The 17461-nt window shown below is 37.2% G+C and overlaps 1 pseudogene; it reads right to left on the reverse strand.

Annotated features, from left to right (window-relative positions):
* Positions 1-5728: 5728 nt before the first annotated feature.
* On the reverse strand, positions 5729-10982 carry LOC130684206 (coiled-coil domain-containing protein 148-like; annotated as a pseudogene).
* Between the last annotated feature and the right edge of the window lie 6479 nt (positions 10983-17461).

Below are 17461 nucleotides of genomic sequence, written 5' to 3' on the forward strand. Positions count from 1 at the left end.
GTCCAGTTTCATTCTCCTACATGTAGCTGTCCAGTTTTGCCAGCACCACATGTTGAAGAGACTGTCATTTCGCCATTGTATGTCCATGGCTCCTTTATCAAATATTAATTGACCATATATGTCAGAGTTAATGTCTGGATTCTCTAGTCTGTTCCATTGGTCTGTGGCTCTGCTCTTGTGCCAGTACCAAATTATCTTCATTACTATGGCTTTATAGTAGAGCTTGAAGTTGTGGAGTGAGATCCCCCCTACTTTATTCTTCTTTCTCAGGATTGCTTTGGCTATTCGGGGTCTTTGGTGTTTCCATATGAATTTTTGAATTATTTCCAGTTCATTGAAGAATGTTGCTGGTAGTTTCATAGGGATTGCATCAAATCTGTATATTGCTTTGGGCAGGATGGCCATTTTGACGATATTAATTCTTCCTAGCCACGAGCATGGGTTGAGTTTCCATCTGTTAGTGTCCCCTTTAATTTCTCTTAAGAGTGACTTGTAGTTTTCAGAGTAAAAGTCTTTCACTGCTTTGGTTAGGTTTATTCCTAGCTATTTTATTTTTTTTGATGCAATTGTGAATGGAGTTGTTTTCCTGATTTCTCTTTCTGTTGGTTCATTGTTAGTATATAGGAAAGCCACAGATTTCTGTGTGTTGATTTTGTATCCTGCAACTTTGCTGTATTCCGATATCAGTTCTAGTTGTTTTGGGGTGGAGTCTTTAGGGTTTTTTATGTACAGTATCATGTCATCTGCAAATAGTGACAGTTTAACTTCTTCTTTACCAATCTGGATTCCTTGTATTTCTCTATTTTGTCTGATTGCCATGGCTAGGACCTCCAGTACTATGTTAAATAACAGTGGGGAGAGTGGGCATCCCTGTCTAGTTCCCGATCTCAGAGGAAATGCTTTCAGCTTCTCGCTGTTCAATATAATGTTGGCTGTGGGTTTTTCATAGATGGCCTTTATTATTTTGAGGTACTTGCCCTCTATTCCCATTTTGCTGAGAGTTTTTAACATGAATGGATGTTGAACTTTGTCAAATGCTTTTTCAGCATCTATGGAGATGATCATGTGGTTTTTGTCTTTCTTTTTGTTGATGTGGTGGATGATGTTGATGGACTTTCGAATGTTGTACCATCCTTGCATCCCTGGGATGAATCCCACTTGGTCATGGTGTATGATCCTTTTGATGTATTTTTGAATTCGGTTTGCTAATATTTTGTTGAGTATTTTTGCATCTACGTTCATCAGGGATATTGGTCTGTAGTTTTCTTTTTTGGTGGGGTCTTTGCCTGGTTTTGGTATTAGGGTGATGTTAGCTTCATAGAATGAGTTTGGGAGTATCCCCTCCTCCTCTATTTTTTGGAAAACTTTAAGGAGAATGGGTATTATGTCTTCCCTGTATGTCTTATAAAATTCCGAGGTAAATCCATCTGGCCCGGGGGTTTTGTTCTTTGGTAGTTTTTTCATTACCACTTCAATTTCGTTGCTGGTAATTGGTCTGTTTAGATTTTCTGTTTCTTCCTGGGTCAATCTTGGAAGGTTATATTTTTCTAGGAAGTTATCCATTTCTCCTAGGTTTCCCAGCTTGTTAGCATATAGGTTTTCATAGTATTCTCCTATAATTCTTTGCATTTCCGTGGGGTCCGTCGTGATTTTTCCTTTCTCATTTCTGATACTGTTGATTTGTGTTGACTCTCTTTTCTTCTTAATAAGTCTGCCTAGAGGCTTATCTATTTTGTTTATTTTCTCGAAGAACCAGCTCTTGGTTTCATTGATTTTTGCTATTGTTTTATTCTTCTCAATTTTATGTATTTCTTCTCTGATCTTTATTATGTCCCTCCTTCTGCTGACCTTAGTCCTCATCTGTTCTTCTTTTTCCAATTTCGATAATTGTGACATTAGACCATTCATTTGGGATTGCTCTTCCTTTTTTAAATATGCTTGGATTGCTATATACTTTCCTCTTAAGACTGCTTTTGCTGTGTCCCACAGAAGTTGGGGCTTAGTGTTGTTGTTGTCATTTGTTTCCATATATTGCTGGATCTCCATTTTGATTTGGTCATTGATCCATTGATTATTTAGGAGCGTGTTGTTAAGCCTCCATGTGTTTGTGAGCCTCTTTGCTTTCTTTGTACAGTTTATTTCTAGTTTTATGCCTTTGTGGTCTGAAAAGTTGGTTGGTAGGATTTCAATCTTTTGGAATTTTCTGAGACTCTTTTTGTGGCCTAGTATGTGGTCTATTCTGTAGAATGTTCCATGTGCACTTAAGAAGAATGTATATCCTGTTGCTTTTGGATGTAGAGTTCTATAGATGTCTATTAGGTCCATCTGCTCTACTGTGTTGTTCAGTGCTTCCGTGTCCTTACTGATTTTCTGCCCAGTGGATCTATCCTTTGGGGTGAGTGGTGTGTTGAAGTCTCCTAGAATGAATGCATTGCAGTCTATATCCCCCTTTAGTTCTGTTAGTATTTGTTTCACATATGCTGGTGCTCCTTGTTGGGTGCATATATATTTAGAATGGTTATATCCTCTTGTTTGACTGAGCCCTTTATCATTATGTAGTGTCCTTCTTTATCTCTTGTTACTTTCTTTGTTTTGAAGTCTATTTTTTCTGATATTAGTACTGCAACCCCTGCTTTCTTCTCACTGTTGTTTGCTTGAAATATGTTTTTCCATCCCTTGACTTTTAGTCTGTACATGTCTTTGAGTTTGAGGTGAGTTTCTTGTAAGCAGCATATAGATGGGTCTTGCTTTTTTATCCATTCTGTTACTCTGTGTCTTTTGATTGGTGCATTCAACCCATTAACATTTAGGGTGACTATTGAAAGATATGTACTTATGGCCATTGCAGGCTTTAAATTCGTGGTTACCAAAGGTTCAAGGTTAGCCTCTTTAGTATCTTACTGCCTAACTTAGCTCGCTTATTGAGCTGTTATATACACTGTCTGGAGATTCTTTTCTTCTCTCCTTTCTTGTTCCTCCTCCTCGATTCTTCATATATTGGGTGTTTTGTGCTGTGCTCTTTCTAGGAATGCTCCCATCTAGAGCAGTCCCTGTAAGATGTTCTGTAGAGGTGGTTTGTGGAAAGCAAATTTCCTCAGCTTTTGTTTGTCTGGGAATTGTTTAATCCCACCGTCATATTTGAATGATAGTCGTGCTGGATACAGTATCCTTGGTTCAAGGCCCTTCTGTTTCATTGTATTAAATATATCATACCATTCTCTTCTGGCCTGTAGGGTTTCTGTCGAGAAGTCTGACGTTAGCCTGATGGGTTTCCCTTTATAGGTGACCTTTTTCTCTCTAGCTGCCTTTAACACTCTTTCCTTGTCCTTGATCTTTGCCATTTTAATTATTATGTGTCTTGGTGTTGCCCTTCTTGGATCCTTTCTGTTGGGGGTTCTGTGTATTTCCGTGGTCTGTTTGATTACTTCCTCCCCCAGTGTGGGGAAGTTTTCAGCAATTATTTCTTCTAAGATACTTTCCATCTCTTTTCCTCTCTCTTCTTCTTCTGGGACCCCTATAATACGGATATTGTTCCTTTTGGATTGGTCACACAGTTCTCTTAATATTGTTTCATTCCTGGAGATCCTTTTGTCTCTCTCTATGTCAGCTTCTATGCGTTCCTGTTCTCTGATTTCAATTCCATCAATGGCCTCTTGCATTCTATCCATTCTGCTTATAAACCCTTCCAGAGTTTGTTTCATTTCTGCGATCTCCTTTCTGGCATCTGTGATCTCCTTCCGGACTTCATCCCATTTCTCTTGCGTATTTCTCTGCATCTCTGTCAGCATGTTTATGATTCTTATTTTGAATTCTTTGTCAGGAAGACTGGTTAGGTCTGTCTCCTTCTCTGGTGTTGTCTCTGTGATCTTTGTCTGCCTGTAGCTTTGCCTTTTCATGGTGATAGGAATAGTCTGCAGAACTGGGACGAGTGATGGCTGGAAGGACTTCCTTTCTTGTTGGTTTGTGGTCCTCCTCTCCTGGGAGAACAGCGACCTCTAGTGGCTTGTGCTTCGCAGCTGCGCGCAGAGAGGGTTTCTGCTTCCTGCCAGGTTGCTATGGAGTTAATCTCCGCTGTTGCTGTGGGCGTGGCCTGGCTCGGGCAGCTACTCCAAAATGGTGGAGTCGCGTTGGAGCAGGAGTTGCTGGGAGGCTATTTATCTCCGCAAGGGGCCTCCCTGCTCCCTGCAGCCCAGGGGTTAGGGTGCCCAGAGATCCCGGATTCCCTACCTCTGGATTAAGTGACCCGCCCTGCACCTTTAAGACTTCCAAAAAGCACCCGCTAAAACAAAACAACGACCACCAAAAAAAAAAAAAAAAAAAAAAAAGGAAAAAAAATTTTTTTTAATTAAAAAAAAAAAATGTTTTTAATTAAAAAAAAAAAAAAAGGTGGTTGTTCGTTTTTCTTTATTCTCCGGTGCCAGCTTCAGGCCTCTGCTCACCGGTCTTTCTGCCCTGTTTCCCTAGTATTGGGGTCCCTATCCCTTTAAGACTTCCAAAAAGTGCTCGCCAAAACAAAACAGCAAAAAAGCAGAAAAAAAAAAATGGTCGCGCGCTTTTCTTATGTCCTCTGGCGCCCAGCCTCCAGTGCCCGCTCACTGTTCTTTCTGCCCTGTTTCCCTACCATCCAGGGCCCCCTGGGCACGTACTGTGTCTGCACTCTGGCCCGGATGGCTGGGGCTGGGTGTTCGGCAGTCCTGGGCTCCGTCTCCCTCCCGCTCTGCCTGCTGTTCTCCCGCCGGGAGCTGGGGGGAGGGGCGCTCGGCTCCCGCGGGGCCGGGGGTGTATCTTACCCCCTTCGCGAGGCGCTGGGTTCTCTCAGGTGCGGATGTGGTCTGGATATTGTCCTGTGTCCTCTGGTCTTTATTCTAGGAAGGGTTGTCTTTGTTATATTTTCATAGATATATGTTGTTTTGGGAGGAGATTTCCACTGCTCTACTCACGCCGCCATCTTCCGTCCCTCTGAATTGTTTTCTTTTTAAATCTATTTTCTTTGGAGAAAATCTTGAGCTCAATATAATAGAATAAAAAGCATGTTTTCCTACAAAATGTTCCCCAGAAACTTAAAATACAGAACAGCACATGAGGTAAACTATTGATCTGACCCATGGTGGCATTTCTGGGTTTGCTCATTAAGTGCATTGTAATACAAAATTCACACTAAAGAAGATGACCCTGCCAAAGTTAATTCTAAGTCAGTTAACATTATATTTGTTATTCAGAAGAGGATTGTCACTTTTGGGATACAACCAAAAGTACATTTTCTTAAAAAATGTAACATTAAAAAAATTACAGAACATGTTTTGTGTTCACCATAGGGCAAAATCACACTGAATTACAAGTAACATAATTCCATGGGTACATTTTCTATTGTAATCAATTATTAGCACTGATTTGTAAATTTCTACTGAAAAGGAACTTCACATCTTAAAATGAAAATTCATAGTTACTGAAAAATCATGCTTGAAAAGTATTTCCACCAGCATAGTAATGAGCTCCAGGAGAAGAGTATTTTTTATCATGTTTCAACCTCATAAAAATCCTTAAAACCATTATTTCAGGGAAATTATTTTAGAGGAAAAAAACCCTCATTCAACAAATAGTCAACCTAAACACTTATTGATTCCAATCACATAGTAACTTAAAAAAAGTAAATCAGAAACATGATAATCCCCAGTGAAGACAAAAATTTAGTGGTAAAAACCTGTATAATTCAAGTAGTTTTATCTTATTACCTGTATATGTCTTCTAACTGCAGATCAAAATCTTGAAGTTTCTTTTGATATTTCTCTGTTAAGTTGCAGAACTATTAAGGACTGAAGATTTCAAATCAAGGTATGGGCATTACAAGTTTCTAATTCTATGGGCAGTTCACTAAGCAGGTTACTCCTTTCTTCTGAAGAATGATCTCATATCTGAAAAATAATTATGTAATTGTTTAAATAAAATGTAACAACATAAATGACAAATTGATAAACAAATTGCTACTTGCATCACACTTACTTTCATACTCCAGTCTGAAATACTATTTTCTATTTTCTGTTGCTCTAGGCTAAGTCTTTCAAAGACAGCTTTCAATTGTTTCTTCACAAAGTCAACCTATAGAATGTAGATAAGAGAAAGTCCCTTTGAGGACCTCTGGAAGAGGGGCCAGAAGATGCCACAGCAGGGCAGTGCTTCTCAGAGGGGGTTCCAGACAAACAGCCACAGGATGGGTTGAGGAAGTACGGTGGGGTCATAGCCACCCGGCAAACCACATTTGGATTTTGTTTGTGTTAAAGCAAAGAGCTTACCATATTGTCTCTGCTTCAGTCACCACTTCTTTCCCTTGTATCCTTGCCTCTAATCCCCAGCTGGGCATGGGATTTTTAATGTTTTTAAAAAATTATTACTTATGAAAGCAATATAACAACAGTACAAAATATTGAAAAGTAGAGTGAAAAAAATCACCTAAAAGCCTTCATCTAGTACAACTATGATCATGGAGCTTATGCTCTAGTAAGGGGAGGAAGTCAATAAACTAATAAAAAAGTAGATAAGGAAGTATCAGGAGGAGGTTAAGTGATGTAAACACAGAGTGAGGTAACTGAGAGTGACTGCAGCTTCTCTCATGTGGGTGACAAGCCAGCCTAAGACCTAAGTGACAGAAAGTGCCAACAGTGGAACAGAGGAAAGAGCCAGGGTAAAGGCCCTGAGACAGGAAGGGTGTGACATGTGTCGGTGTGACAAGGTTTAGGAGCAGAGGGGCCATGTCCAGTGGGAGATGAGACTGAAGAAGCAGAGGGGGGCAGATGGAGAGGGAGGAATTATGGGCCAATGGGTTCCCTGAGGGGACTTGCCAGGAGGGGTGACTTGATCCACCCGAACTGAAGGTGGTATCCCAGAATGCACTGGGAAGAGGGGCAACACGAAAGCAGGGAGACTATTTATGAGGCCACTGTAACATGCCAGGTGAGAAATGAGCATGCTCTGACAGATTCAGGGATATGCTTAGGATATTGAATAGACAAAATGTGCTTCCATTTAATATACACAAGGTACACATATTTGTTTCTTATCTCAAACTGCTCCAGTTGCGACAAAAATGAGAGATGACATTACTAAAAATAAAAATAATATACTGACCTCTTCCAGTACTTTCACTGAGTTAAACTCAACATGTGAGTGTGAATGCTGTGAAATGTGATGCTGTTTGTATTTTAGATCTGCTCTCAATTGCTGGTTAGGATTTTTCACACTTTTAAGATAAGTGTCCCATTGTTCTGATAACTCTTGTTCTATGGTGAAACAAAATTAAATCAAGGTAACACATTACTATTTAAAGTTTCTTCAAGAACAAGTCATTTGAGTGCAGATTTATTTTTTGATTCCTTTAGAAGAAAACAAACACCAGTTAATATTAAAAGGACGGGAGGGGCGGAAGATGGCGGCGTGAGTAGAGCAGCGGAAATCTCCTCCCAAAACCACATATATCTATGAAAATATAACAAAGACAACCCTTCCTAGAATAAAGACCAGAGGACACAGGACAATATCCAGACCACATCCGCACCTGAGAGAACCCAGCGCCTCACGAAGGGGGTAAGATACAAGCCCCAGCCCGGCGGGAGCCGAGCGCCCATCCCCCCAGCTCCCGGCGGGAGAAGAATAGGCAGAGCGGGAGGGAGACGGAGCCCAGGACTGCCGAACACCCAGCCCCAGCCATCCGGGCCAGAGCTCAGACACAGTACATGCCCAGGGGGCCCTGGATGCTAGGGAAACAGGGCAGCAAGAACAGTGAGCGGGCACCGGAGGCCCGGTGTCGGAGGACATAAGAAAAGCGCGCGACCATTTTTTTTTTTCTGCTTTTTTGCTGTTTTGTTTTGGCGAGCGCTTTTTGGAAGTCTTAAAGGGATAGGGACCCCAATACCAGGGAAACAGGGCAGCAAGACCGGTGAGCAGAGGCCTGAGGCTGGCACCAGAGAATAAAAAAAAAACGAGCGACCACCTTTTTTTTTTAATTAAAAAAATTTTTTTTTTTTTTTAAATTTAAAAATTTTTTTCTTTTTTTTTTGGTGGTCGTTGTTCTGTTTTGGTGGGTGCTTTTTGGAAGTCTTAAAGGTGCAGGGCGGGTCACTTAATCCAGAGGTAGGGAATCCGGGGATCTCTGGGCACCCTAACCCCTGGGCTGCAGGGAGCAGGGAGGCCCCTTGCGGAGATAAATAGCCTCCCAGCCGCTCCTGCTCCAACGTGACTCCACCATTTTGGAGTAGCTGCCCGAGCCAGGCCACGCCCACAGCAACAGCGGAGATAAACTCCATAGCAGCGGGGCAGGAAGCAGTAACCCTGTCTGCGTGCAGCTGCGCAGCACAAGCCACTAGAGGTCGCTGTTCTCCCAGGAGAGGAGGACCACAAACCAACAAGAAAGGAAGTCCTTCCAGCCGTCACTTGTCCCAGCTCTGCAAACTATTCCTATCAACATGAAAAGGCAAAGCTACAGGCAGACAAAGATCACAGAGACAACACCAGAGAAGGAGACAGACCTAACCAGTCTTCCTGAAAAGGAATTCAAAATAAGAATCATAAACATGCTGACAGAGATGCAGAGAAATACGCAAGAGAAATGGGATGAAGTCCGGAAGGAGATCACAGATGCCAGAAAGGAGATCGCAGAAATGAAACAAACTCTGGAAGGGTTTATAAGCAGAATGGATAGGATGCAAGAGGCCATTGATGGAATTGAAATCAGAGAACAGGAACGCATAGAAGCTGACATAGAGAGAGACAAAAGGATCTCCAGGAATGAAACAATATTAAGAGAACTGTGTGACCAATCCAAAAGGAACATTATCCATATTATAGGGGTCCCAGAATATGACCTGGCACAGATTAAATTACCCAATAGTTAGACGTCATTATAGGCTCCTAGCTTCTGCAGGCCTGAGACACTCAAAGGGTACTTTCAATCTTTTGTTAAAAGGAATGTGTCGATTTTTAAAGGTTGAGAAACACTGATAGAGCTTAAACTCCTGATTTTTCGGTGGTCCCTAAATTCTCCACAAATCTAGCCATTTCTCTAGCTTTCCTCTTTATTATTATTATATTTAATTTTGCTGAACACATTTTGAAATTAGCCTACTTTCCAAAATAACACAGAGAATTATCTTGGAATTCTTTCTGCCCAATTTTCAGCCCTTACACATTTCAGGATATCAAGGTTATTATTACTTGAATGCACTTACTTCCATCATCTTGGGGTATTCCAAATTAACTAAAAGTTATTTTCAATAATGGTGTGTATATGCCTCGTCTACCTAGCTCAAGAACCACCTGATACATACATTAAGAAAGGTGTGGAACAGCCAAGATAAAAACCGTTCACCAGTCTCTTCCTGTAATTTGAGCTTGCCACGGTGAACACCCTCATTAAACACCTTTGTTAAAGCATCCTTATGCTTTCCTTTTTAACATGTTTCAAGTTATGTGAATTAAAAAAAAATTCTAATGAGTGCAAGGGTTTTCTCCACAAAAGGTGACTTTTTGAGGTATAAGACAGGTCTGGTTTGTTTTTATAGCAATAATCTGATGACAGCCTATGTAATTTTGTTTCCTACATTTTAAGTTATACAATGATGTAAACCATTTCCAATCATGAGCTTTTTACTTCATAGGTAAGGACCTCTTAATAGAGTAATAAACTATTAATATGAAAAGCACCTACATCAAAAGTAAAACTAATGGTATTTGGAAATTTGACTTATAATAAGACCACAAAAATTATCTATCTTGATATAAAACTTTTGCTTAAAAACATCCATTTTAAAAACCATACTTTATAAATACCACCACCATTAAAACTAGTATGTGCGTCCAATGGAGGGGAAACATATCTGCCTTCTTTTCTTTTGCCTTGACCTTTGAGAAGAAAAGTATTTTTCAAAGATTACAATTAAGATCAAATATAGAATCATTATTCTGTTTTAATTCATCTTGAATTTACTGCTGGAAATAATGACAAAAGTCCCAAATCCAAAGTGAGTAAGTTAGTCATGATGCAGCTACATCTAGAAATCACTGAATAACTTGAAACCTGTAGTTTCTTGATTCATTCACTTACTGGAAGCATGTATATATCTCCTTCTATGTATCCTACAATGAAAAGATGGATATGATGGGATGTTTTCCCTTGTTTACCACATTATAGGGGAAACAAACATGTAAAAAATTATAATCCAATGTGCTAAGTATAAGAAATAGAAAATATAAATGGGAGTGCAGAAGAGTGATTAGCAGATATAGAAGATTATCTTTTTTTCCTAAGGAAAGCGAAAGCTATATTAATATGTTCACTGGATTCCAAATTAAACTGAGGAAATGAAAGGATTTTAATCTGACTCACATTCAAAGTGTAACTTTAAATTTTGATTACAATGGTTTAATTAACATGGAAAGTTATAGAACGTCTAACTAGATAAGCACAACTCTTCGTAATTCCTCTGTGTTCTGGCCAAGATTTCCCTCAGTTCTTACCTGACTTCATTTAGCCTTTGGTGTTCCTGCCACCACACTTGCTTGTGTTGTTTTATTAGTGTTTGTTCCTTAGATATCTTTGAAGTCTGCACTGCTTTTCTGATATAGATTTAAAGGAACAAAGAGGAGCAATTTCAATGTTTTTAAACGTTTTCCACAATGGAAATTTTTAATCTGTATTTTATAAGTTAAACACTTAACTCTTTTTCAGTCCTATGAGTGCATCTTCTAACAGAATCTACTTTAATATCAATGCTATGTTAAACAAAAAGTATGGAGGTGAAGAGAAAATGGTTTGGAGTACTGACCAAATTAAGAACTATTTTTAAAGTATTTGTGAAAATAAAGGTGCAATAATCCACACATACAATAAATAAAACTTTAATTCATGCAGTCCCAGAAAATTTTTCAAGAGCTTTCCATATGTTCTCTCACCTTTTTGACACATCTTCCCTGCCAGGCATCATGAGCTTCATTATTCCCATTTTACAGATGATGACACAAGTTCAGAGAAGTTACAAGACTTGGTCAAGATTATCAAGCTCATAAACATCAAAGTCACATTGAACCTAGGTGTTTGAATTGGTTTTTATCTGATTTTTCAGCATAGGATGGGAAAATGTCATCAGTAAGTTATTAGATGCCTGGATTTAGTTCCAGCTTCAGCACCTACTAGAAATAATGACCTTGAACATGCAATTTTAACCTTTCCACTTGGTAAATAAATCTTTATAAGTAAAAATTTGTAACTAAAGTTTTTCAATTTTAGGTAAATATTTATTTGAAGGTACTTAACAAAGAGTGAAAATAATGTAACATTGAAATCCAAATTTTCAACTCAATTTACATTTTGACTTTTAAAAAATGTACCACATTATTACTGTGGTGGGGTTGCTGTTGACAAGTTGTGTCAGGTCTGGGTCTGTTTGCCTTAAGATCCATTCTTGGCCATCTTCCCTGACCTGCTCCATATCACAGAGCAGCCTGGGTTTCTCAGACATCGCTATCAGCTGGCTTCCAGTTGGGTTCAGCCAAAGAGAGACACTGATAGTAAGAGATTGAAAGGAGGTAGAAAGGAAAAGCCAAATGATTATTCATCCTGCCTTCTCCATCCTCGGAGGGGTCTCCAGGAGCCTCTGGATCTTCTCCATTACTCCGACTTTCCTTGCTAGTTCTACTACTATCTCTTGATAGTTCTACAACTCTCTCTGTATAACCTAAGCCCATGGGATGTGAAAAGCCTTGCTTTTAAGTCCCTCCGACCTAGGCACAGCAATGATTCCTGCTGTTGTTAATCCCTGGGTTGTTTCCCAGCCGTTTTGGCTTCTCAGATCTATCCCGTGTGAAACCCTTTCCTACATTAAAGACCCCTCCACTCTAAGTCCAGGAGTAGCGACTGTTTCCTAGTTAGACTGACTGATAGTCATGTGTATGGTGAACTCAACTCGTGTATTCCATAGTCATACTTTGAAACATCTACAAAAGTATACTCTCAAATCAGAAACTTGATGAAATAAATTTCACATTTTCTCTGCTTTTAGTAGCTTGAAAGTTTTAACAGATCAATGCTGAAGATAAAAAATCTTCAGAAGACAAGTCCTAAAAAGACTCTTTATAATGCGTGCTATTTCTAGCTGTCATTCACTGATTACTTTAACCTTGAGTGTATCCTTCTGCTGTTCTGTTTACTGATTCAAAATTAGGGGTATAAGAAAACAAAATGACCCAGGCATTAGTTTAAAAAAACCACAAAGTCAAAGTCATATCTTTTCCTCAGGAGGCCTTAAGAGTGCTACAATTGTGGAATCTAGGAACAAAGTACATTTAAATAAGAACAGGAAACTGCAGGAAAATATTCAGCAATCTATTTTACCTACTGAAAAAATAAAAGTACATAGTGCTTCTAAAATCTGACACTCTACTGTTTGCTTTAAGAATGTCTAAAACTCATTCTACCTCTATAGTTTGTTGCAACAGACACAACTTTTAAAATTAGGTTTCTTTGACATGTTTGGTCCATGTTATACAAAAAAATTAAAACTCATATTTTTATAGCTTACATAAATCAATGCTCCTGCTTTTGGGCCAGGGAAAGACCAATTAAGTAGACAATAAAAGTCAAAATAAAACTACTATTTTTCAATAGACACTTCCAATATTTTGCAGAACATCCTGATTTTTTGTAAATTCATTCATTGACTCCACTTCTATCCTCAGGCCAAAAATGAAGTCTTAAAAGAACAAAAAGATTTAAAGTTGTATCTTTATCAATGGAGAGATTTCTAGGTGATTCCAGTTCATTTTTCTGGGCAAAAGCCATATGAAATCAGTATTTAAGGTGAGGGTGATTTAAGCAGAATGCTAATTAATTAAAAATAACAAAAATAAAAAATTCATAAAAGAATCAGAAACTAGAGGTTTCCTTTGTGGTTTATTATGATGATCCAAGATAACAGAACTCTAAATAGGCATCTTTAAATGCCATGAAAGCCTTTTGGGCCAGATAATCCATCTTTAGATATAAACAATAACTAGTGGACAATTTAAGTGTTACTTACATATATGCGCTTATTTGTCAAAATTCACTGAGATGTGCACTTAACACTTATGTACTTTACTACATGCAAGTTATACCTCAATGCAGAAATGTTAACACAAATAAAAAGAAAACAACTACACTAAGATGTAATTTCTCATCTATCAGACTGGCAAAAACTCAAATGTTTAAAAAAACATCTTGTGAGGCCCTGGGGAAATGTTTTCTCATATGTTGCTAGTGGGAATAAAACAATGCAGCCCCACAAAGAAAGGGATTTAGACACATGTAGCAAAATTTCATATGGATTTACTCTTTGACCTAGCCATCTTAATTGTAAAGATCTATTTGATAACTATACTGGAAAAAGTATAAAAATATACATGAACAAAGCTATTCACTATTTGTAACAGAAAGAGACTGGAGCACAAAAATTCCATCAGTGTTCTTCCTAAACTAAATTGGTCAATTTAGATTTGAATATATATTAGACATAATTACCAATTTACTGAAAATACAGGAGAGAGAAAAACATTTAATGACACCACCAGGATGTAATCAACAAAATCCAGACTGTAAGAAATTATAAAAGACAATATAATTTCTTCAAAAAATAAATTACAAAAATATGAAAGAATGGAGGAGAAAATCTAAAGAGTAAAAGTCAGTTGCAATATATGGATCTTATTTATTTGAATAAACATTAAGAAAAAAATTTGGAGACAATCAGGGAAAGTTAATACTGACTAGATATTTGAAATTACTAAGAAATCATTAACATTCTGGTGCTAATGACACTGTAGGGTTTGGGAGCTTTTTTTTAGCTTTAACCTTTTAGAGATACATGTTGAAAAGTTATGTAAAATATTATGATCTCTCATATTTGCTTCAAAATAATCTGGCAGAGGGGTAAATTGTGGGTGAGAATATAGAGGAAATAATGGCCGTGAGTTAGTAATAGTTGAAGCTGCATAATGTTACATGGAGATCAATGGTACCATCACTCTAATTTTACTAATGCTTATAATTTTCCATAATATAAATGGATACTTGAATTGGGCAGGAAGAACTATTCATTATTGCTAAGCAAAGAATTTTTTTTAATTATAAAAACTTCTTTTGTATGTAAATTGGGAATGGACAGTTAGCATACAATGTACCAAAAATTGGCCTCAGTTTCCAGCCCAAATCTATTTGGCTTCAGGTTTAATCTCAGCTTTTGAAAGACTAGACGACTCAATGTCCACATCAGTGTCTTATCTGGCATCCCAGAATTTGTGCTTTATCAGTGACACAGTAAATATATAGATGACCATCACATCTAATCAGCATTAAAATACCAGTTATACAAATCAGGCAAGTCACCTAAATTTACTGTTCGTTTCTTTTCAAATATAGCTAAGTATTCCAGATGTAACTTGAAGCAAAAATGTCCTTGTGTGCTTCAAATGTTAGCATTCTATCATTCAGCTTACATATGTTAATATTTACTATTGCCAAACTAAAGTGTTATAGTAATTAGCTATGATTGTTAAAACTGCTAATTTTATGTGCACAAAGAAAGTACATTTAATTGGTAAAACAAGTAGTGAAATAGACTGATAATTAATACAAATATTAAGAGAGAATGTGTTAACTATACAACATTAGGAAGAATAAAATATTCTTCTTGAACCAATACATATTTTATAAAAAATTAAGTAATAATGTAAGAAAGAACAAAATGCATGGTGTTATAATCACAATTCCAGTTGATGTAGACTATTTGGCATGTTAGCATTCCTAACATTAAACAAATTAAACTTTATGAATTGTATTTAATTTCCAGTTACTAACTCTATTTAAGCCATGAATCTATCAAGAAAAAGTCCTCTTTAAAAAATTTTCACATCTTATAAGAATAAATTAAAAGCAAAATGTCAAGTTGCTACCTGGAAACTAAATGAGATGGGAAGAATTAAAAAATCATGTGCAACTACATTCCTAATATATCTTCTTTAATACAGATACAAGAAAAAAATGAAAACTGTGTAAAGAAAAGAAGAAGGTGTTAGAAAATGATGAGGTATCCAGGACACATTTTGTTCTCACTAATCAAAATTCAAGACAACAGATATTACAAAAATTCTTTAAAAGGACAATTCTTATTGTTATGAACCATGGAGACTAAAAACAGAAGCAAAACTTGTCAAAATGGTTGCTACAGACTGAACCATTTTCAGTAGTTCAAGATAGGGATGTTTTTAAGATTTTCCAAACTATAAATTCCAGGTACAAAGTTATTTCTAGAAGATATGTAACTAAAATGGTCCTTCCTGAATTATATTTTATGAAAAAAGGTTATTAATATTATTTTAAATGTTCATTGAAAGTGATGTTTAACTTCACAAATGTATAACACAGTGAGCAGAGAAGCAATCTAGCATCCAACAGTGCTGAGAAATTGTCCCTGAAATTAATGTCAAACTTTAAAAACTACATTCATAATTAAAAATTTTAAATATACTTATTCTTTGATAGTGATTCAATCATCAAAGAAATTATTTCAGGTTATTATTTATGACACAGTTAAGTGGTTTCTCTAAGCTGAAATTGTGATCAGCTGTTTATAGACAGCACCCTAGTAAGAAAAACAAGGTAAAGGTAAGATTTGTCTAACAACAACTTAGTTATACAAAATGCCAATTTCATATAACATAAATCCTATGAAAACAGAACAATGGGAACTTAGCATTAAATGTAGGTGCTAAAAAAGATTTTCATTAAATGTGAAAAATGCTCACTTGCATTTAATAGTTCTCTCATGAGCTATGAAAACTTAAAAAAATTGGTTAGCTGATTTAGTTCACTCTAAGCTGCTTTGGGGATCCTGAGAACAAAGCGTGCCTTTCGTCTGGCCACCTCATGTTGAAATGTGAATGTTACGCAGGGAGTTTTGAAATGATCCTTGTCTTCGAGTGACGACCTTGGAGCCGAAAGGCCCAAAGCCCCAGTGAGCTGACTGCACATCAGGCCTATGTGGCTGGGCCGTGATGACCTGCAGCGCTGGGGCTGCTGCCACATGTGAGGGACAACACAATGGTTACCAGCATCTTTTTCCAACCTTAAACAATGGTCAGTTAAAACATAAGAACCAGAAATGTAAGCTTATTCCTGGTCAGTATCAAGAGACCAGTCAGAAACTCCTGACCTATTTATCAGTGCCAATATTGATTGGCATAAGTTTTTATATTTAGTCAATTTAGCCACTATTTTAATATGCAAATACTTATCTAAAGCCACCACTTTTTCTCTTGCAGTGAGCAATTTACAAATATGTTAATTAAATTTTGTCAGATGTATAGTGACTAACAAATCAAATGAATGCTGGTTAAAATAAGTTGGAGAAATATATGTAAATGTAGTGAGCTGATACTTTTTGTGAATCAGAGAATAGAAAACAGAAAATGTCACCACTGAGATAAGAAAAGGTGAAAAACATTTATTTAAAAATTAGTGTTTTCAAAGAAGCATTTGAGAGCTTATCTGTGGCTAAAGCATTCTTCAATAATAATTTAGTTTGATGGGAAAAAAGTGAGAGAAAAAAGAAAATGAGTTTATAGGAAATGATGTAAATCATCTGTGTACCTTTTAAAGACATCTCTAAGTTTAAGAGATCTGAACAAGAAAAAAGGATAAAACAAATGAAACTAGTAGGTACCACACCCACCTTGCTCTCTTTTTCTTTAATTCCTATAATTCAAGCTAATTTTTAGAAAATCTGTAGCAACAACAAAAAATATGTTCAAGGAGAAAATCAAATGTTAATCATTCTAAAATATCAGTCTCATTATATTTTTGTAATTCAATGCATGAACATTAAAAAATGGGCAGAGGAGCTGAACAGACAGTTCTCCAAAGAAGAAATTCAGATGGCCAACAGACACATGAAAAGATGCTCCACATCACTAGTCATGAGAGAAATGCAAATTAAAACCACAATGAGGTATCACCTCACACCAGTAAGGATCACCCACCATCCAAAAGACAAACAATAACAAATGTTGGTGAGGTTGTGTAGAAAGGGGAACCCTCCTACACTGCTGGTAGGAATGTAAATTGGTTCAACCATTGTGGAAAGCAGTATGGAAATTCCTCAAAAAGCTCAAAATAGAAATACCATTTCACCCAGGAATTCCACTTCTAGGAATTCACCCTAATAATGCAGCAGTCCAATTTGAAAAAGACAGATGCGCCCCAGTTTATCACAGCACTATTTACAAAAGCCAAGAAATGGAAGCAACCTAAGTGTCCATCAGTAGATGAATGGATAAAGAAGAGTTGGTACATATACACAATGGAATATTACTCAACTGTAAGAAGAAAACAAATCCTACCATTTGCAACAGCATGGATGGAACTATAGGGTATTAGTCTCAG

The sequence above is a fragment of the Manis pentadactyla genome, chromosome 6 (assembly GCF_030020395.1).
Source record: "Manis pentadactyla isolate mManPen7 chromosome 6, mManPen7.hap1, whole genome shotgun sequence".
Classification (NCBI taxonomy): domain Eukaryota; kingdom Metazoa; phylum Chordata; class Mammalia; order Pholidota; family Manidae; genus Manis; species Manis pentadactyla.